We start from the raw sequence: 23,355 nt of genomic DNA, 5'->3' as shown, positions 1-23,355 counted from the left end.
TGTCCTCAGTGCTGCCACCACTCCAGCCTCTGTTCTCCTTGCAGCCCTGCCACCGTGTCATGCGTAGAGCACTGGGCAGAGCTCTTTATATAGAGTCAACAGCCATGTATTGCCCACAGGTGAGCAGTGAGCTAGTCAACCAGGGTCAGGTGAGAATCCTGGCCACTGGAACTCTCATTTTATCCACAACAGGATATTCATCATGATGTTTTTGTCTTGGGGCTGGTTAAAGAGCTCCCCAAATTTGAGGGGTTTCTGTGTCTTTTGTTAAGCAGATTCTCCTTCACACCCTGAATTCTGCATAAAATATTTTTAAAAATGAGATCTAAACTTAACTTTGCAAGGTAAAGTAGCTTGCCTTTATTCTATCTACCTCTGTTCATTTTTTACTGTTGTTTCCAAAAGCTGATTTATTGGAGACTGGCTTTTCTTGGAGAAAATGTCAGGAGACCCTCCCTGTTCTTGTAGTGGTCTCTGAGCTGTGAAATTCATTTCTTTTTGTTTGTATGTGTATTTGTTCATTTTTTTTAGTCAGACAGCAATTGCCTACATTTTCCTGTTTAATCATATTTACCTGAGATCAAAATCCAGAAAAAAGTAAATAAACAGAAAAACACACACACACACAAAACAAACACACATGTGGCTTTTCTCAGACATTATGTAGGGATTCTAAAACTAAGCAAATAGGCAAAGGTACAGACCTTTTCATTTTTTTCTCCCTTTTCGTAAAGGACTAGACAAAGAAGTATGCACTCCCATTTTTTAATTTGATTGTTCCCATGTCACCTAATCTTTCCCTGGCTTTTCCCAGAGCTTTCATGCATAGCCATCATTAGCTGGGTGCTCCTAAGAACTCACAGCAACTCATTTGCAGCAATTTAAAAAGTATTCAGTACGAATGCAAGAATTGTTTATCACTTGCAGCAGATAACCACTTTATAATTGAGTCATTATGATCTTATTGCTATGAGAAGGATTTTGCCTGATATCCATACACTCAGTAGCCCAGAATAATGAAAACTCGGCAAGAAACTTTGCTGATGGGTGCACCTTTGAGTTTACAAAGATTAATGATTTTAAAATTGACTCTACAGACCTCTAGTAATGAAATTGACCATATCCAATTTTGAAAGCCCTGAGACCCAAAAGAAACTGCAAATTAGCAATGAAAAGGTAGTGTGTTCCTGGTGATGTGATGCCCAAGCTGATATTGGTCCAGTGAAGTATTGTGGAATGCAGCAGTTTAGGTTAATATTGCAGCTCTAGGTTAAAGATCAACCCAGACAAGAAATGTGTAGGCAGCTTTAGGAGACCTTTGTTTCCAATTCCTGAAGAACTTGAAGTAGTAACAGGACAGTGACTATATGATTAAACTAATTGTATGTATTATTATATCCTACTGGCATGAGATATGCATGAAAAGAAGAAGGAAGCAGTTTAGGCTATTATCTTGCTTTTGCTGAAGTAACAATAATGGTAGTGACAGTACTGGTTAATAGTTACTGAATGTTTGCTGTGTTCTGGACTGAGGATTGGCATTTACTATCCATTATTTCTCTTTGCTCTCACCAGAAGAACACTAGGTGGTACACACCACTATTATTGCCCCCATTTTTCAATTGGAGAAACTAAACCTGAGCTAAGCTAAATGACTTGCTTGGCTTAATCAGCTGTCAAGAAGTGGATATGAGAGTTGAACCTCCATCTGTTTGATTTCAACGTGAAAGCACTTTGTCACTATCTTTCACTGCCTCTGTACAGAATACTACTGCTCTAGTTTATAGAATCACGTGATGGGAAGGGATAGCATGATCTGGCCAAAGCTTTATTCGGTCATTTGAAAGTCTTTTAAACTAACATCTCCAGCTTCTTGTGAGAAACTTTCTCTTTAACAACCAACTTAAATTATTCCTACTGTTCTTTCAAACTCTTAGCTGTCACGACCTCCCCCTGTACAATTACATGCTTAATCAAAGTGATTGTCTCCCCTCTTCAAAGAAAATAAAAGCAAAGGTAAGTGTTGTGGTTTCTATACCTCCTTAGTTAATGTTTCCAAGCTCTCATTCAACTCTCAATGAAACCCTCGCATTGTAACAGTTTGGCCCCTTCCTCAGGTATGTTACCTGTGATGCTCAAAAGCCTGCACTCGTAAACCAAGTGACTTTAAATACTTAATACATCTTAATGCCGTTCACTGAGAAATGATATCTGTAAGTCCTCTCTTACTGTTCTCATGTAAATCCTTTTCCCTTTGAAATACGGCAACACAGGATTTCTAATTCAACCACGGAAGGACTTATTCAAGTGTTTTCCCAAGTACAAGTTTTCCTAGTCTTTGTGGGTTAGAGGGTAAATGTTATTTTAAAGATTTACTTTAATGAGAGAGAAAACTTTTTATGCTCTCCTGTTTGTGTTCTCTTCTCTCCTCACTCCCAGCCCATTGAGCATTTCTTAATGGCTTTATTCTCAGCAACACCACTTTCACATTGAATGCAAGCTTTATAGTAACAAAAGCTAAAAAGTGGTGTGTAGACTGGATTGATTTTCAACTTCTTTTCAAGAAAAATGATGAAAGCTTGGCTCAAAAGGAGGGCAATCAGAAATAGAGATTCTGCCTATTTCCCTCTGCATACTCAGTGCTTGGTTTGGGTTCCTTACTGTGTTCTCTGATTCATAGTACACGTTTCAGATCACAGCCTCACCTCTACTCCTCTTCCTTGGGCTTAGCAGCGAGTCTTGGCCAGGCACCAAGCAGATTCTATTTCTGTGAAATAGTATAAGGAAAACAAAAGTAGTTTGTCATAGCAGGCACTAGAAAAATGTGCCATGTCATTCTGTTGTAACCCTCTCCCTTCTATCTTTATCTCCTGCTCCATTAAGCTTCAGAGAAACTAGAATATCCAGCACTAAGTTTTCACTATAAATTAAGCTCCCTGAAGTCCAGAGAAAATACAATGGAACAGACAAATGACTTCTTCTCTCTTTACATGACAGCTTTGTTAGTTTGAAGAGCAAAATGAAACTGCAGGTTTGCATTTCATCTCATAGAAGATGGCATAATTTTTTTTGGAGCCATGTCACAGTTCATCTAAATTTGAATATGTGAGACATAGGGATCCAGAGTTAGATTTTTCTAGCTTATTTCTATAGCAACTGGAGTACAGTGCTATATACAGGGGTGCCACTCAATAAATATATGCCCACTTCAGCACCTCTCAGCCTTACAAAGATGCTGGAACATTTGAGCAGCTCCAGAGAGAGAGGTGGATGACAATGATGAGGACAAGAAGGCAAAACTGATACATTGTTGCTGATATTTAGCGGCTTGGATCCCCTGTAAGTACAAGGGTGTGAACTGATGTCAGCGACTGATGGCTATGGACCACTTAAGGGGAATCGCAGTGAATCCATGAGAATGAACACATGTCTGAAACATACTGAAATATATGGCTGGAAGAATAATTGCTATGGAAAAGTAGAGGATGGGAAACTGACCAAAATGTGATAATAACATTTAATTTAAACAAACAGGCTGAAGTACACATGACAAAGATAGAATTAATAGCATTGCTAAACAGTTCATCCACAAATTAGAGAAGGGGTAGGATGTAGTATTGGTTGAACGTGGACGAAGGAGCATGGAAAGGGAAGTAGAAAAACCACAAAGAATCATGTTTTTATGTTTTGCGGTACTTTAGGCAGCCTTGCCTTCTTCCCTCTTGCCTCTGAGTCAGCTGCTCTGTGAAAGCTAGGACTTGTGGGTCTTGAGTTCTGAAGACAAAGCGGCAGTGTGAGGAGGTAAAGGGAACTAAAGAGGAGTTTTACCAGTCAAATATGCATTGGGGACCATAGGCTCCTCTTTAAAAATCAAACGGACAGCAACCGTTCCTTTGGGCAACTGGTAGAAAGGCACAGAAGTAACTGAATCCTATAGCTCTGTCAGAGAGCAAGTTGCTGAACCTTTCTGAACTCCAGGTTCTTCATCTGTCAAGGTGAGATTGGCTATCTACTTTTGCCCTCCTTGGGAAGACCCATTGAAATAACGTGTGAGGAAGTCCTCCATGCTCAGTGGGCCCCTGGGATGCTGGTAGTGGGGGTTACCAGGTATACACATGTCCTGAGGCTGCTATTTAAAAGTGATCACAAACTGGGTGGCTTCAATTAACAGAAATTTTTTTTGGTATCATTAATATATGATTACATGAGCAACATTGTGGTTACTAGATTCCCCCCATTATCAAGTCCCCCCACATACCCCATTGCAGTCACTGTCCATCAGCACAGTAAGATATTATAGAGTCACTACTTGTCTTCTCTGTGCTATATATACTGCCTTCCCCATGCCCCCTCACATTATGTGTGCTAATCATAATGTCCCTGATTCCTCTTCTCCCTCCCTTCCCATGCACCCTCCCCAGTCCCTTTCCCTTTGGTAACTGTTAGTCCATTCTTGGGTTCTGTGATTCTGCTGCTGTTTTGTTCCTTCAGTTTTTGCTTTGTTCTTATGCTCCACAGATAAATGAAATCATTTGGTACTTGTCTTTCTCCACCTGGCTTATTTCAGTGAGCATAATACCCTCCAGCTCCATCCATGTTGTTGCAAATGGTAGGATTTGTTTTCTTCTTATGGCTGAATAATATTCCTTTGTGTATATGTACCACATCTTCTTTATCCATTCATCTACTAATGGGCACTTAGATTGCTTCCATTTCTTGGCTATTGTAAATAGTGCTACGATAAACATAGGGGTGCATCTGTCTTTTTCAAATTGGGCTGCTGCATTCTTAGGGTAAATTCCTAGAAGTGGAATTCCTGGGTCAAATGGCATTTCTATTTTGATTTTTCAGGAACCTCCATACTTCTTTCCACAATGGTTGAACTAGTTCACATTCCCACCAGCAGTGTAGGAGGTTCCCCTTTCTCCACATCCTCGCCAACATTTGCTGTTCCTATTCTTTTCTATGTTGGCCATTCTCACTGGTGTGAAGTGATATCTTATTGTGGTTTGAATTTGCATTTCCCTGATAATTAGTGATGTGGAGCATCTTTTCATGTGCCTGTTGGCCATCTGAATTTCTTCATTGGAGAAGTGTCTGTTCATATCCTCTGCCCATTTTTTAAGAGGGTTATTTGCTTTTTGAGTGTTGAGGTGTGTGAGTTCTTTATATATTTTGGATGTTAACCCTTTGTTGCATATGTCATTTACAAATATATTCTCCCATACTGTAGGATGCCTTTTTGTTCTACTAACGGTGTCCCTTGCAGTACAGAAACTTTTTAGCACAATGTAGTCCCATGTGTTCATTTTTTATTTTGTTTTCCTTGCCTGAGGAGATGCGTTCAGGAAAAAGTTGCTCATGTTTATAATCTTCAAGAGATTTTTGCCTATGTTTTCCTCTAAGAGTTTTATGGTTTCGTCACTTACATTCATGTCTTTAATCCATTTTCAGTTTACTTTTGTGTATGGGGTTAGACAATAATCCAGTTTCATTCTCTTGCATGTAGTTGTCCAGTTTTGCCAACACCAGCTGTTGAAGAGGCTGTCATTTCCCCATTGTATATCTATGGCTCCTTTATTGTATATTAATTGACCATATATGCTTTGGTTTATATGTGGGCTCTCTAGTCTGTTCCACCAGTCTATGGGTCTGTTCTTGTGCCAGTACCAAATTGTCTTGATTACTGTGGCTTTGTAGCAGAGCTTGAAATCGGGGAGCATAATCCCCCCAGCTTTATTCTTCCTTCTCAGGATTGCTTTGGCTACTCGGGGTCTTTTGTGGTTCCATATGAATTTTAGAACTAGAATGCTGTTAGCATTTTGAGAGGAATTGCATTGAATCTGTACAGATTGCTTTAGGCAGGATGGCCATTTTGACAATATTAATTCTTCCTATCCATGAGCATGGGATGTGTTTCCATTTATTGGTGTCTTCTTTAATTTCTCTCATGAGTGTCTTGTAGTTTTCAGAGTACAGGTCTTTCACTTCCTTGGTTAGGTTTATTCCTAGGTATTTTATTCTTTTTGATGCAATTGTAAATGGAATTGTGTTCCTGATTTCTTTTTCTGCTCATTCATCATTAGTGTATAGGAATGCAACAGATTTCTGTGTATTAATTTTGAATCCTGCAACTTTGGTGAATGAATTCAGATATTAGTAGTTTTGGAGTGAATTCTTTAGGGTTTTTTATGTACAGTATCATGTCATCTGCAAACAGGGATAGTTTAACTTCTTCCTTGCCAATCTGGATGCCTTTTATTTCTTTGTGTTGTGTAATTGTCATGGCTAGGACAAGCAACAGAAATTTATTCTCTTACAGTTCTAGAGGCCAGAAGTCCAAAATCAATGTCAGGACTTGCTTACTCCAAAAGCTCTAAGGGAGTCTCTTCCCTTGACTCTCAGCTTCCCGTGGATCAGGCATTTGTTGTTGGTGTCTGCATAGCTCCAGGCTCTGCCTCTGTCTTCACATGTCATTCTTCTCTGTGTCCCTGTCTTTTCTTCTTATAAGGACACTTATCATTTGATTTAGGGACCACCCAGTTAGTCCAGGGTGATCTCAAGATCCTACATGTGATTACACCTGCAAAGATTCTTTTCCCCAATCAAGTCACATGCACAGGTGTGGGGGTGATGATTTGGACATCTTTTGGGGGCCACAGTTCAATCCATTGCCCTGGATTTCTAAATACCAAAGTCTGTTGGCCACTCATAGCTCACTGTGAATTAGCTTAAGTAGATAAGGGACCTATGAAAAGAATAATGAGAGTGTTGCTCTGCCGAGAACTGAAGGAGAGCTTTCTTGGAGCTTGGGAAGTTCTGGAGGTGGGAAGATAGGGCAGAGTACCATTGGTCATGCATGGAGGAGACAGGGCCTGGGACAGCCTATCTAGCACTGAGGGAGGGGGAACACAAGAGAGAAGGAGATGGGAAATTAAAGACACATAACATCTTCTTTAGGTTCATTCCTGGGGCCCTGGGACCTGCTGCTGCATATGACACAGAAAATCCCTTCAGAGTTGCTTTGCTTGGCATGCTTGGCCAGCTGGGTCTTGGGTCTGGCCTGTTACATAAGTGTGAAATGAGATACACTGGCCTCCCTAAAGAACAAGTATACATTTGAATAGGGTAGCCAATCCCTGTAGCACATGGGAATGCATGGCACGTAATTAATACACTGTCAGGGGAGTTCCTCACTATGATGAACAGAAAGCAAGTGTGTGTGTCTGGATTCCTGAGCCTATAGGATGCTGCTCTCTGTTAGCCACCCCATTCTCACTGCCCAATCCTGTGGGAGCTGCAACTAACATATAGCACCTCTTAAACCAGTAATGCATGACCCCACTAGGGGCTTGACCTCAACAAAGCCCATCAGCAGGGCCTTAGGTGATGTCTGGGGTGACTTTTATTGACTTCAGCAGCTCTGCCTCTTCCTAGCACACCTGGAGTAATTTTGAAATCCAAAGAGCATCTTAGGAAGAGGGATCTGGACTTTAAAGCTCTTCCTTATTCTAATATCTGATGCACATTCACTTACTCTAAATAACAGCTAATACACAGTGAACATTTGGTTATGCTCTAAGCACTGTCTTTGTGCTTATGATGCATTATTTCTTTAATTCTCACTAGAATCTTGCAAGGCAGGTATATTACTGTCTCCACTTCTCAGGCTAAGAGACTGATGACCAGATAATTTAAGTAACTTGCCCTAAGTCATAGGTTTAGTAGGTGGAGGAGTCGGAAATCAAATCCAGGTGTCTCTAATAGCAAAGCCCTCGCTGTGAGCTATAGCCTTGGGGTCACAGGGGCAACCGTTTGCCTAGCAGAAGAAGGGGGGAGGGGTCCAGGCAAAAAGACACTTCTTACAAGGAGGAGGTCCTCAAACACTTAGGAAGTCAGAGGAGAATTTTCGGGCCACATGGCAGGTACATTCCTGTCACTGCTCAGTACCCTGGCCTCCTGTGTCCTCCGCTGTCAGCACACAGCTTCTCAAAAACACCGATGGGACAGAATGGAGCTGCCCTCGAGAAAGTGGTAGAAGCTGACAGTATGGAAATGTTTCAGGTCAGCTCTTACCAGAACTTCTGGTTTGAAGTCAGGAGGGCCTGGAAAAACAAGACAGAACAGGACAGATGGTTGCTCTCAGGACAGCTTCCCTTAAGAAATGGGATTCTATGTCCTTATTTAACACAGAGCAAACCCTCTCTCTGACTGGCTTGTCTCTTTACCTAGCTACAAAGTATTCCACCTTTTGATATGTAAGCCTGGCTTCCCCAAGGTAATGCTATGCAAGGGGCACTGCTGGCTAACAGGAATCCAAATACAGTTATAGACGCTGGTCGATAGAGACCCTTTCACCACTATAACTAGCTGCTGTGAATAATCCCAAATCTCAGGCTCCTGGTTATTTAAAATGCTCAGTGATAATTGAATACAGCTGTTTGACCATTTCTAGATGATTTCTATTTCACAGTTAGGAAACACCAAAGAAACTTCTGTTGCTCCAGTTACAAAAAAGGCATTTCTTCTTGGGAACTCTACTTCTATAAAAATAATTGTACACGTGTTGGAGGAAGAAAACCATGCAAACCTTTTTGGCATGTAATATATAAACTCCAGTTCCAGGCCCTGCCTATCAACTCATAAAAAGTATAATTTAAAATGTCTATTTTTCAAGTTACTCCCATGAATTATTATGAAGAAGGCCATATTTTCTGTTTGTCAAAAATTGATTTTTTTCACATGGTAACTACAGGGAAGTTTAAACATAATGGAACTTTGTTCTTGAAAGAAAGTGCTCCAGTCACTATTGGTGCATAACAAACTACCTCAAAATATAGCAGCTTAAAATAACAACCATTTTTAATATGCTCATGGATTCTGTGGGTCAAGAACTTGGATAGGGCACAAAGGGATGTGTTGATTCTGCTCCATGAGGTCTGAGATCTCAGCTAGGAAGCCTGAGAAGCTGACCTTTCCAATGGCTGGCGGCTGGAACTGTCTAGGTACCGCTTCCCTCCTGTATCTAGCATTTGGGCTAAAGTGACTTGAAGAGCTGGACTGATGAGTGGAGCAGCTCCATGTGGCCTCTCCATGTGGTCGATTTCCTGGCAGCATGGCAGTCTCAGGGCCCCAAATGTGAGGGTTCCAGCAAACGAGGCAGAAGCTGAATTGCCTGGTAAGACCCACAGCATCACTCCCACCACAGGCTGTTGGCCACAAAAGCCCAGGCAGATTCAAGGGGAGGGGCCACATTGTAGAAGGGCATGTGAGATGGGAGTTACTGTCACAGTTGTCTTTAGAAAAATGCAATCTGCCATAAGGATAAAAAATGTCAAGGTGGTTCACAATGCACATTATCCAAGACATGAGTTGACAACCAGAGGGAAAATCTTTATTGAAGTAAGTTTCTTGAAGGTATATCTACTTTATCCAGGACACAGTTAACAACAGTGTGATAACTATAGCAACAACTCTTAACATGCTCACTGTGTACCAGACACGGTTCCAAGTGTCTATATTAAGCAGTTCATCCTCAATGGAAACTGGGTTGCAAAGAGGTTAAGTAACTAACCCAAAGTTCCACAGCTAGAAATCAATAAAACCAGGCCTTGAGCCCTGGAAATTCAAGTCCACTTGCTGTGTGTGTGCTTTAACCACTCCACAACATTGCCCCTCTAATCCAATGGGAGAAATAGGTAAAGTAAAATGAAAAGCAAACTATAACTTGACATTTATTTCCAGGCTATCCTAGGGAATGCGGACTGATCTTAATTGATTGTCCCGCACATGCTAGGTATTGTGCTCTATGTGTTACACCTCTTAATTCTCACAATAACCCTAGGGTTATTACACAAGAGAGAATGGTGTGGAAGTGTTAGGTAGCTTGCCCAAAGTCAGAGATCTGCTAAATGATGGTTGTGGTATTCAAAACTAGATTTATTCATTTATTCATCAAATTGGTCTGCTCTATCTTTCCATAGCCACAGTCCACCTACTCTCAAAAGTTTTTGTGTTAGGGTCCATTTGACTCCTAGCTGAAATAATTCACTGTGGAGTCTTTTGCTTCTTGATAGCATGACATTTGGGGGACATAGCTGAGTGACTCAGACCAGCTAAAAATCCCTTGGTTTGATTATGGAGCTTTGGGGACTAATATTGCAGCATTTGTGTTTGTCTTTGTAAATTCCTGCTAGATACAAACCATGACTTTTATATTAGGCAATAAGCCTGAATTCTGGAAGGGATTTTTTTCTCTCTAAGAATATGACTTATTGAATACCTGACATTTTAAAGAATTTATCCTTTGCCCTATCTGGCCATTAATTGAGCAGTAACTTCTCTGAAAAGGTCTGTGTTTTACTTGGTCTTCAGCTATAATTTGATAGGCACTCAACTGTAACAATGATTATGAAGCACTTAAGGAGGACTGTGTATCTGAAGATGCTTTCTCCATGTTTTCTCATCCTGTGCTTTCCCCTTCTAAGTCTCCAATCCCAACTGTGCCAGGGCCTTTAACTAATTTTAAAAGAGTTTCTTGATACATCATGGAAGAAAGAGGCAAGTTGACTTTGGAATCCAAAGATACTTGTATATTTATTCTATTTCATGAATGTGACTGACACCTTGAACTTTTGTACCACAGTGCCCTCCTGGCGTTCGTCCTGTAGACAACTCGTGTTCTAACTTACTCATGCTCTGTGGATTCAGGGGGTTGTGCTGTTTGCCTTTTCTTCAACAACAAAAAAGGCACCAAATATATCACTGCTTCAAGACTGCCACTATACTTTGCAGGGTTAAGACTTAGTGGACTTTCCTGGGCTCTATCCACAAAGCAAGTTGAGGGGTTTCAGTTCATATGCCCTTATCAAGTAATAATGACATTATTTGGAATCACATCCATTCTTAATGGGATAGAATTTAAATTAATGACAGGAGATCAAGAAGAAGTCACAAAGGTCTCAAACAGTTACAGAATCCACCAACATATCATTCAGTCATCAATACAGACAGGAATCTAATGAATGAATGGTATCTCTGATAAAATACAAAAGGATATAAAAACCATTTGGATGTGTTTATCTTAGTTCACTTTCCAGTACAAAAGCTCCTTGACTAGAAGCCAAGCCCTTTTCATCTTAGCGTATGTTTAGTGCCAAGTGCACAGTAGATATATTTTTAATTGATGTCTGTTGACTTGCTCAGAATTATCTCAGAAACTTGCTCACAGGACTTTGTTTAAACCTGTTATAGAAATACAAGCAAGAAAGGGCTGAATTTTTTATGTGACTCAATCCTCCCCCAACTCTCCAGCCCAGAGCTCTCTGCTTGAAATCATCCTTGGCCTTTAATGGACTAAGCTATATTTTTACAACTGTGATACACTCATAGTTCCACTGGAAATCTTGTTGATAAGTCACCTAATCTTGAGGGCTCCAGAATGATTTACAGTTCGCAGGACATATAGTGGACACTCAATATAATCGATGAATGATAGCAGTGACTGAATTATCCATCTCCTTAGGAAAAGTTTTTCTCTTAAATTCCATCTGTCACAGTGGTTACTCATCAAATCCTATTCTGGATGAAAACCGTGGTTCTTTGCCAACACTTTGGATAGGCATGCTTTGCTGTGTACCTTCAGTTTTCCTCAGGGATCGCTGGAAAGGGTGGATGCTATCCCCTTCTGTCTTTTGTGGCAGACCAAATGCAGTCTTCATCCAGAGTTAAAGTATGCACACACACACAAAATTATCTTAATGTTATTGCAAGAAAAAGAAAAACACTCAAGCTTGTTGAAGTAAAGAATTTATTGTAAGGTAATGAAGAAATCCTATGATTCTGATGATATAGCTGGGAACTTAAAGAACTCATTTATCTCCAGGCAGATAATTTCTCTTGGTCTTTCTTAGAATCCTCTCTTTACTTCTGTTTGCATATCAGCTCTGTTTCCATATCCTCCCTGTGGAAATCAGCTTCTTGGACAGGCCTTTTGGAGTCTACATCCCCATAACTTCAGCTACACCTAGCTTTGGATTTAGTGTCTTTAATTTGGCCATGAAGCTAACTCCATTATTAAGTCTGTATGACCTTATGGCTCTGGAGCTTAAAATGTCATTTGATTCAGTCTTACGTTTCAATTTCCAAAAATTCTAGGAGAGAAAATTTGAATGGCCTAGTTTGAGTCCCATGCCCACTCTTGGTCCACTTATCAAGGGGATGAGTCATACCCCTTTAAGGCTGTTAGAAGGAAAAGTTCTTCCAACAGGGGATGTGGGCAGAAATAAATGATAGATATATCTAGAACAAGAAGCTTCAAATATTGCCCTGGAAATCTGTCTTTGGAAGGAGTAGATGTTTTTGATTAGATTGCCACAAGAACATTTAAAATAAAAATGATGAAAATTCATTCTGATGTTTTGTAACAAAAACTAATTCACTTTTTATTGCTAAAATACATCTGCATCTCTGATCCTGCTAATTCTCTTCCACAAATGATCTTTAGAGAATAATTTCATGAACCCTGGGCTTGCAGGTCCCAAGTTAGAAGCCAAACAATAAGGATAAATCCTTCAAACGTTTTTGTTTCTTCTGGTAGTTTCATTGGTAATGATCATTGGGCTTAAATTCAAGTGTGGTTGGAGATCATGGAAATCAAACTCCCGGGAAAAGATTGAAAAAACTGGAGATACTTTTGAAGCTTAAGCAGATGAAAGAGATTATAAGTAGTCTTGAATCTTTCTCTGATAATTTACTCATTTAAAACTCTGCTTTATTCAAAAATAACATTTGAATTTGTTGAAGAATTGACTTTGTAACATATGGATAATCTTACATCTTAAAGATTAAAATAAAGACTGACTAGAAATGACTGTAAATATGAACATAAAAAAAATTTTAAATGGTGTCATTTTAATTTAATTGTGTAAAATTTGTAACATTAATAATACCTGTTTCCAAGAGCTTGCTTCAATTCAGCCCCAAATATCCCACCTACGCTATGTTTATGGTACCTGCCATCTCACAGTAGCTTCTAGTGAGGCAGTCTGTACCCGAATGAGAGACAGCACCATCGGCAGCTGTGTTTTCTAGCATCTGATTCTTCCTTACTGGCTGATTGACCAGGGGGAATGACCCAGACTAAGGCTGACCTGCAACCCCAACCTGATGTTGGAAAAACATGTGGAGCCAATCATATTCCCTTTCTCAGGAACTGGAACTAAGATATGCCAAAGAAGGAACTTAGGAAGTATTATTAGGAGCAGAAGCTGAATCATGATAACATAGAGAAGTTTGATTGCCAATGTGCTGTGCAAAAGTCAAAAAGGGAAGAAAACATGAATCAGTAGAAGAAAGCTGCTTGGAGAGAGAAAGAGGAAAGCAGCGGCCCATTACACACCAGGCACCTTCTGAGGGATGGCCAGCTCACTGACAGAACAGGGTCCCAGGAGCTGCCCCAGTTCTGGGTTTGATCACATGGACAATTACAGCAAAACCTCCCTTTTCTTAAACTATCTTAAGTAACTCAAGAGGCCTAACTTTAACAGCATCTCATCCTGGGTTCATGTACAAAGGGTAAGGGCTGCCAACTTACATTAGGCAGTGAAACTTGATAATTTGATATTTGTGATACTAACATTGATCTTTCAATAATGAAATCTGAGAAAATCTGGGGGCAGGAGCGGTGGAGAGCATTTGTATGTCAGCTTGCTTTCCCAGAGGCACCAACTGGACCTCTCCTTCACCCTCACTGAGGTAGCAAATTTAGCAGCTGGCTAAGGACTCAGCTTCAGGAGATACACCCACCAACAGAGGGATGAAAACGTGTGCTGCTCAGAGGTGACTGGGCCATTCCAGTTCTGGGTCTAGTGAGAGGGGATTGGGGCATGACAGGGAGGCTTTTCCAATCTTTGAATAAGCAGGATGGCTCCTTGGCAAAGCTTTGAACTCCTTCCTGCCTCAGGGTAAGGAGTCTGAAGGGCAAAGAAGTTGAAGTGAGCTTTTAATCACCTTACATTACATAGTCACTCTGGCAACTGAGGTGGAAGAGATCTGGGGGAAAGCTGGATGCGCCAGTGCCTCTGTAACATCAGGGAGTGGAGTGTGAGGGTATGTGTGTGCATGCGTAGCACTAAGGCAGTGCAGCAGTACCAGGGATTGGGTCTCCATCACTGTCATCCATAAGAGAGAAATGGCTCTCTGGCATGCTTAGGGAAAGTACTGGGAGACTCAAGTGGTCTCAAGAGCATCAAGCAATTCCTGGAAGGTGGACCAAAACAGGTTATGATTTCCCCACACAGTATATTGTGAATAGGCATTTTTGTCCCTGTGCTTTTAAGTCACTTTAGGACAGGGAGGTACATCTGGTTAGTTATATAGTCCTGCATGCAAGAAGTTTACATAAGACAGAAACTGCTGATGACAGATATAAAAGGACATACAGCCAATATTGCCAATAGGTATAAATTAAAATGTGAAGAGGCACCATAGCATATTTCATAGATTCTAGAACCAGATATTTTGGGTCTAAAGCTGTCCATTGCTTATTAGCTATATAACCTTGGTCAAGGCACTTAAATGCTCCATACCTCAATTTTCTCATCTATGTAATGGGGATGATGATCATTGCACCTACCTCATGTGGTTATTGTGGGGATTAAATGTGTTAATTTGTGTAAAGCCTATACAATAGTACCTGGCACATAATAAACGTTGTGTCCTGTCTAATTATTTACTGCACTTTAGGAGTAAGACAGAGTGAGGTAGAGACTTGTTGAAGGCCACAGGATGCTCAGCCACAAAGCTGCTGTTTGACACTGGTCCTTCTTTAACACTCTAAAACAAAACCCAACTTTGCATTTCTCATGACTCTGTGAGGGAAATACAATATTAACTATACCTTCAATTATAGGCAGAGAAAACTAAAGAATGAGAAGAAAAATTTTGCACTAAAGGTGATGCTCCTATCTAATTTGCCCTCTTTTCTTTCTGGGGAGGGGGGCACTGAGCTGTTCTCCCTTTATTGTCATTCTCTCTGCAGTAACATGAAGGAGTGGAACCCCTTGGCAGCTGTCTAGACAGTGTACACCCTTAAGATGCTCTAGAACCACACTATTAAAACAATTCCAGGGCTCAGCACATGGTTGACACTTACTGTCTCTTCTCTTATTTTAAATGATTAAATGTCAATTTCTCTCCCACTATTTTGACCATATCACCTCCTGTCTCAATTCTTCAGTAAGACTTCTCTTCTTCAAGTTTAAATTATTCATCCTATATTTCAAACTTTTCAGTGATCTCAGCTGGGGGTAAACTTCCTTATCTCTTTTTGTCCAGTTGGTCCCTTTCACTATTCTTTGCTTACTTCTTTAGTTATACATTTCTTACTCGTTTTTATCCCACACATAGTATTAAATACATAACTCCTTCTATACTTTAGTATTTTGTTTACACTCTAATTTTCCTGCTTTCTTTCCACTGGAATTATAATTATAATAGATAATTTGGAGGCATTTTTCCAGTCCACATCCTGTTTCCTCCAAAACTTGCTCCCATAACAACTATGTTTGATTGTATGACCCTGATCCTTTAACCCTAGCTGATGGGACCATGGGTAGTTTTTGTTTGTTGTTTTAAGTCACTAAGATTTAGGGTGTTTTGTTTTGCAGTAATAGACAGCTGCAGTCATCATCAAAATACATTCATTATCCTCCAAAGTTGCTTAATAAAATCTCTATTGTGAATGAAAAAACATGCTTAGAGCTATAGACATTTCAACTTAATATCCATATGATTTTATTATAAAAAGATTATAGCGTGCAGAAAACTTCCCTAGTGAATATAATGTATAGTACCAAACATATGGTAAGTCTGATAAATGCCAGAAAGATTATGAACTTTTAAGTGCCTAGTGGAGGAGGGAGAGGACAAGGGATTTGATGTTTTTAAGATTTTTAAAATTATCTTTCAGCATTATTTGGTCTGGACATAGAAGAGGACACAGTTAACAAAATGCTTAACATTTACTTAAACGTAGATAATTTCATAGAAGAAATAAATTTGGTTAGTTCAATTAAGGTTCTTCTCTGTTTGTATTTATGGCTTGTTTTTAGTCAACTGCAGATCTTTCTGGCATATTAACTTCAGCTAATCATAACAAGATTGAGCACAACAAGAAGGGAAAGACTTTTTGTATAATTGACCAGTGGCCAAAGCAAAGCCAAAGGTTAATAGGAGCTTGTATTCACCAGGCAGGTAAATATTTTGTGAATTAGTAGTTTTGGTTTTGTGGGTTTTAAAGTGTTTAACTCCCCCATTACTGTGATTAAGCTGCAACCTCGGTTTAAGTTCTTTCAAAATGAATGAAAAATGTCATTTTGTCTTATTTTTTAGCTTAGGGAGTAGTTATAACTTCTCCCTGTTATCTGGTGCTCATGTCTACTTTAACTGTTGACCATGGGGGTCAGCTCCACCTGTGCTGAGATGTATCAGTGTGCCCTTGGGTTTTTCGCACAAACAGGCCTGTGGTAATGGATATTAGATCACTGCCTCATGTGTTGATTTTGCAGTTAAACACACCCAGCTACTTCATATATGCAATTATAATGGCCGAATTTAAAAGAACATGAGAAAGTAAGAATCAAACGAATGCATCCAGTATAATTTAAGGTCAAATGGACAGTCACAAGCAAGTTAGTGGGGGAAGAAACATTAGATCATAATTTTAGATTTAGCTTCCTGACATCAGCTGAATTTTTTAGTACTCCCTCATAATCAGGCTATTTTGCATAGCATCTGATAGTTCATAAAGCATTTTCAATTGAGTTCATTTCTTATTTAGATTCCAATGTCCTAGTTGCTACAATGGGAACATTTCACAATCAGCAGGAAAGCTTTAGACTGTGTGGACTCTACTAGAGTCCCACACCCTCCCTCATTGTCTCTCATTCTGGATCAGGTTTACCTCCAAAATGTGAGTCTCCAGGACTCCTGGTTTCCTGATGCCTTACACCCAGCTGTGCCATTTGCTGCATCTATACTATGCCTTACAATGATATGTCCTAAATAAATATTTATCAAATTGACTTATTATTATAGGGCTACACAAAACAGGTACAGGAAGGTTTCAACACATACTGATACATTTTTATTTAATATTTCCAAATTCTCCCTCCCATAATATTCTTCCTGTAGTTTTATTTTTAAGATGACAGCACTAAATGTGTTTTAATACTTTGCAGTGTACAAATGACTATTACATGCACTAATCTCATTTGATTGTCTCAAAAACCTTGTGAGATATATAGACAGGAAATTGTTATTCCTATTTCATAGATGGGCAGGCCACGAAGGCATTAGGTGATGGAGAACTGAGGTCTCTGTCTCCTTATTTAGTCCTTTTCCATTTCTCCTGCCTCAGTTTAACGTTTTTCCTTGAGTCCCTGTCTCAGTGGAAGAAGAAAGCAGGGAGGCCCTCTCTTAGGACTATCTCACTGCTACATGTTCCCTTCATTGTTTGCAGTAACTCTGGCCTTGAGCTAAGAATATAAAAACAAATTCCTTTATTCAAAAATCATTTATCATGTAGCATCTAAAATGTTTATGTTGATTTTGCATTTTTTGGTCTAACAATACCTATGTAGGTAAAATTGTTAGATGATTTTATTTTGTATTGTTTCAATAGCCATATGCTACTCTCCAGTGATTTCCAATATCAAAGAGAAGCAAATCTTGTGTTGACATCATTACCCTCATGCCCTGAATGATCTGTCTTCTACCAACCTTTACAACTTTATTTTATATCCTTTTCCTGCTCATTCAGTCAGCTCCAGCAACATGGAGTTTTTTCTGTTCCTAATATTTGTCAAGATCATTTTCATCTCAGGGCATTTGTACTGGTTGTACCTTCTGGATGGAATATCATGCTTTCAGATCTTGTGCACATCTTCCAGAGATGACTCTGTTATATCATGCAGTGTTATAAGTGAAAAGAACTGTGTATAATATGCTGACATTTCTGTGTGTTTTCTTGGAATTATTTACACAAACATACATAGAGAATAGTGCTAGAAAGGTAGACAAGAAATTGATGATAATAGTGTGGCTCTTGGGGGAAAGGTGGTTTTCTGCCTGGGACAAATTCTCTATGAATGCAATAGAATGGAAGGAAAGCATGGGTGAGAGGTTGGGGAAAGGCTTTTTATTTCTCATAGCTCAGTCTCTCTCCCAGTGCACTCCCAAGTCCTCCCTCTCTGGCCATGGTGTGCTGTCTGCCCCCTCTCTCTTGGCTCTGCTTCCCAAGTTTGGTCCCTCTGGCCTTGGCATGCACTCTGCTTCCCAGGCCCCTTCCTCCAGCAGGAACTCCATCGAAGACTCCCTGGTGACCAGAAGACTCCTGACCAATTTTTACATACCAGGAACAGAGGGGAGGAGAGAATGGCCATTACTCTCCACTCCGTACCCTGGACCGACCATCCCGTGTTGGATGGGCTACTCTGCCATGGCAAACATCCCAATGATGTGCAAGCACATCCCTATCAAAGCCAGGTGAGAAATTCTGGTTGAAAACTTCCATTTCCCAATAAATGGTTTCCATTAGAGAGGAGAACCACAAGATAAAAGTGGGATTAAAACATTTTTTACTCTTTTGTATTATTTGAATTGTTTACTACCTATATGTGTTATTTTTTGAAAAAATTTAAGTCTTTTTAAAAGAGTGAGTAAAAAAGAACCCATTGGATTGTCTAAACCTAACAAATTAGAAGTATAACAGGGATAAATATTTAATATTTCATGTAGATTTAATAATTCAATTGTATGGGTCCTGGTGAGATGCATCCTGCTTAAAAGCAGTTCATCTGACAAAAAGCTAATATTTTATTGACTACAAGCTCAATATGGCCCAACCATGTGACTGTTAAAAAAGTGACTGTCTCTACCCAACAGCAGCAGAATGTACATTCTTAAGTATACATGGAACATTCTCTAGGATAGATGACATGTTAGATAACAAAACAAGTCATACTAAATTTAAGGACATTGAAACCATACCCACTATCTTTTCTGACCACAATGGAATGAAGCTAGAAATCAATAGCAAAAAAAAATTAAACATCACACTCTTGAACAATCAATGAGTCATAAAAGGAACCAAAAGGGAAACTAGAAAATGTCTTGAGATAGATTAAAATGGAACTACAATATACCAAAATTTATGGGATGAAGTAAAAGCAGTACTAAATGGAACTTTATGGTAATAAACGCCTGCCTTAAAATAAAAGTGAAATCTCATGTAAATAACCTAATTTGACACCTTATGAAACTAGAAAAAGAAGACCAAACTAAGCCCAAAGTTAGCAGAAAAAATAATAAGGATTAGAACAGAAATAATCAAAATAGAAAAACAATAGAAAAAAGTCAACCAAACTAAGAAGTTGTTTTTTGAAAAGAGCAACAGAATTGACAAGCTTTTAGCTAGGCTAAATAAGAGAACAAAAAGAAAGACTCAAATAATCAAAATCAGAAACGAAAGTGGGGACACTATTATCACTTCTTCAGATTGACTCTGTAATCAAAAACCTCACAGCAATGAAAATTCCAATACCAGATGGCTTCACTGGTGAATTCTACTAAACATTTAAAGAAGAATTAATACCAATACTTGTCAAACTCTTCTAGATGTTGAATAAGAAGAAAGACTTCCAATCTCATTTTATGAAGCAAGTATTATTCTGATAACAAAGCCAGAAAAAGACATTACAAGAAAAGAACACTACACGCAATACCCTTAATAATATAGATGAGAAAACACTCAAAAAAATACTAGTGAACTGAATTCAACAGCACATTTAGGGTATCATACACCAGGACCAGGTGGATTTATTTATGGGATGCAAGGATGGTTCAACATATGAAAATCAATGTGAGACACCATATTAACAGAACAAAGGACAAAAATCTCATGATGATCTTAACAGATGCAGAAAAAGCAGTTGATAAAATCCACCACCTTTCTTAATGAAAAAACATGCAACAAACTAAGAATAAAAGGAAATATCTCAAAATAATAAAGGCCATATATCAAAATCCCACAGCTAGTATCACACTCAGTGGTGAAAAATGGAAAGTGTTTCCTCTGAGTCAGGAGCAAGACATGGATTCCCACTCTTGCCACTTCTATTCAACATAGTACTGGAAGTTCTAACCAGAGAAATTAGGCAAGAAAAAGAAATAAAAGGCATCCAAATTGGGAAATAAGTAAAATTATCTGTTCACAGATGGTATGATCTTATATGTAGAAAATCCTAAAAATTCCACACCAAAAATGTTAGAAATAATAAATGAATTCAGTAAAGTAGCAGAATACGAAATCAGTATACAAAAATTAATTGTGTTTCTATACAATGACCATGAACTATTTGAAAAGGAAATCAAGAAAACAATGCCATTTACAATAGCATCAGAAATAATAAAATACCTGTGAATAAACTTAACCAAGTTGATCAAAGGCTTGAACACTGAAAACTACGAAACATTGATGAAAGACATGAGAGAAGACACAAATAAATGGAAAGATATCCCATGTTCATGGACTGGAATGCTTAATATTATTAAAATATCCATACTACCCAAAACAATCTACAGATTTAATGTCATCTCTATCAAAATTCCAATGGCACTTTATACAGAAATAGAAAAAACAATCTTAAAATTCATATGGAACCACAACGGACCCTATATAGCCAAAATAATCTTAAGAACAAGCTGGAGGTCTCAGACTTCCTGATTTCAAAACATATTACAAAGCTATAGTAGTCAACAATATGATACCAGCATAAATGTAGACATATAGACCAATGGAACAGAATATAGAGCCCCAAACCAAACTCATGTGTATAAGGTCAAGATCTTAGGCAAGAGTTAAAATAATACACAATGGGAAAAGGATAGTCTCTTCAACTACTGGTGCTGGGAACACTGGATAGCCACATGCAGAAGAATGAAATTGGACCCTTATCTTACACTACATACGAAAGTCAACTCAAAATGGATTGAAGCTTACACATAAGTCTTGAAACTCCAAAGATCCTATAGGAAAACAAAGGGGAAAAGCTTTATGATATTGGTCTTGACAATGATTTCTTAGATATGACAATAAAAAGCACCAGCAACAAAAGCAAAAATAGACAAGTGGGACTACATCTAACTAAAAAGCTTCTACACAGCAAAAAAAAACCAAAAAAAAAATATCGAGAGAGTGAAAAGGCAACCTGTGGAATGGGAGGAAATATTTTCAATGGATTGAAAATATATGAGAGATTGAAAATATATGATAAAGGATTCATATCCAAAATACTTAAGAAACTCATACAACTCAATAGCAAAAAAAAAGATTAAAAATGGGCAGGAACAGAAGAGACGTTTCTCCAAAGAACATAAACAAATACAGCAAACATATGAAAAGATGTTCAACATCACTAATCATTAGGGAAATGCAAATCAAAACCATAATGAGATATCATCTTACACCTGTTAGGATGTTCAATATAAAAAAAAATAGAAAATAAAGGATGTTGAAAAGGATATAGAGAAATTAGAACCCTGTATCCTGTTGGCGGAAGTGTAAAATTGTGCAACTGCTATGAAAAATAAAAAAAGTTCCTCCAAAAAAAAAAATGCAACTATCATATTATTTAGCAATCCCACCTCTGGGTATTTATTGAAAAGAATTAAAATCAGCAACTCAAAGAGATTTGCACTCCCATGTACATTACAGCATTATTCTTATTAGCCAAGAAATGAAAACAACCTAAATGCCCATTGATGGATGAATTGATTAAAAAAGTGTAGTAGTATACATACAATGGAATATTTATTCAGCCATAAAAAGAATAAAATCCTGTCATATGCTACATCATGGATAAACCTGGAGGACAACTTGCCAAAAATAAGCCAGTTACAGCAGAATAAATACTGCAAGAGTCCACTTATGTGAGGAATCTGAATCATCAAACTCATTAAAATAGAAACTACAACGGTGGTTGAGAGGGGTTTCTGGGAGGGAGAAGTGGGCAGTTACTGTTCAATGGATACAGTTTTGGTCATGTGAGATGAAAAACTCTAGAGATCTGCTGTACAATATTGTGCTTGTAGTTAATACTGTGCTGTCCCCTTAAAAAATTGTTGAGGATAGAGCTCGTTAGGTGATTTTTACCAAGATTAAAAAGAAAAAATGAGTGCTCCTCACAATAACAAGCAAAGAAATGCAAATAAAACTTACCACCTTTCCTATTAGTAAGGGTGTCAAAATGCTGGTCAGAGTTCCCTGAGGCAGGCTCTCTCATTTATTGCTAGCTACAGTATAAACTGGCAGGCTTAACTGTTCTGAGAAACCCTTGGGAAATACATATCAAAGGGTCTTAAAAATGTTTATGCCCTTTAATGTAACAACTGTATTTGGAGGAATCTGTTTTCATAAGGTAATAACAAATATGAATATTTATTATTTATAAGACCAAAAATTAGAAGTCTTCTCAATGTTCCAAAAGAAATGAAAGATTGATGGTTAATAGATGTTGATACTTAAGATGAAACAACAAAAATGTTGATGAAGTTTTAGTCACAAGAGAAAAGTGCTCATAATATAGTATTAAATGAAAAAAGGGAGGATGAACTGTGCAAAGGGTGATTACACACAGCATTATCAATACTATGTCAAAAAAACAAAAAAGGTGAAGGAAATCCATAAACATTATATAGGGTTGTTTCTGGTTAATGTAACCATAGATGATTTAAAAAAAAAATCCTTTCTTCATGTTTTCTAAACTTCTGTCAAAGAGCTCACATTACTCTCCCAATCTGGAAAGTAATATATATATATAATTTAATATAAATATAGTAAACATATATATTAAATTTAAAAATCAAAATGTGACGGTTTCATGAAAAAAGAAAATCAGTTTGTCCAAGCAAATATATTTGAAAGTATTTTCTTATTCTCCAGTTTTTCCTAACATGAGCATGTAAGGTAGAATGTAGAGTGACCAAAAGTTTGGCTCTTCATTCTAGAAATATTGACAGGGATTTGATTGATTTTATTTAAGGTATAAATAAGATAAACATAAACCTCTCATTAAATCTTTTCATTCTGACTTAAAAGAGGTAGACAAACCAGGGAGAGAAATCAAAAGAAAGCCTTAGATTATTTATTTGTATAGTAAATATATGGCCTCTGGTAGCCCAAGATATAGCATCAACTTCTTCTAGGCTGCTGTGGGTGGTTATCCTTAGAAGGGCAATTTAGGGGAGACATAAGTGTATAGCAAGCAGCAAGGAAAGGGGCAGGTCTTCCTGGCA

The sequence above is a fragment of the Manis pentadactyla genome, chromosome 11 (genome assembly GCF_030020395.1).
Source record: "Manis pentadactyla isolate mManPen7 chromosome 11, mManPen7.hap1, whole genome shotgun sequence".
NCBI lineage: Eukaryota > Metazoa > Chordata > Mammalia > Pholidota > Manidae > Manis > Manis pentadactyla.
The sequence above is the reverse complement of the archived record's forward strand: the minus strand, read 5'-3'. Positions refer to the sequence as shown.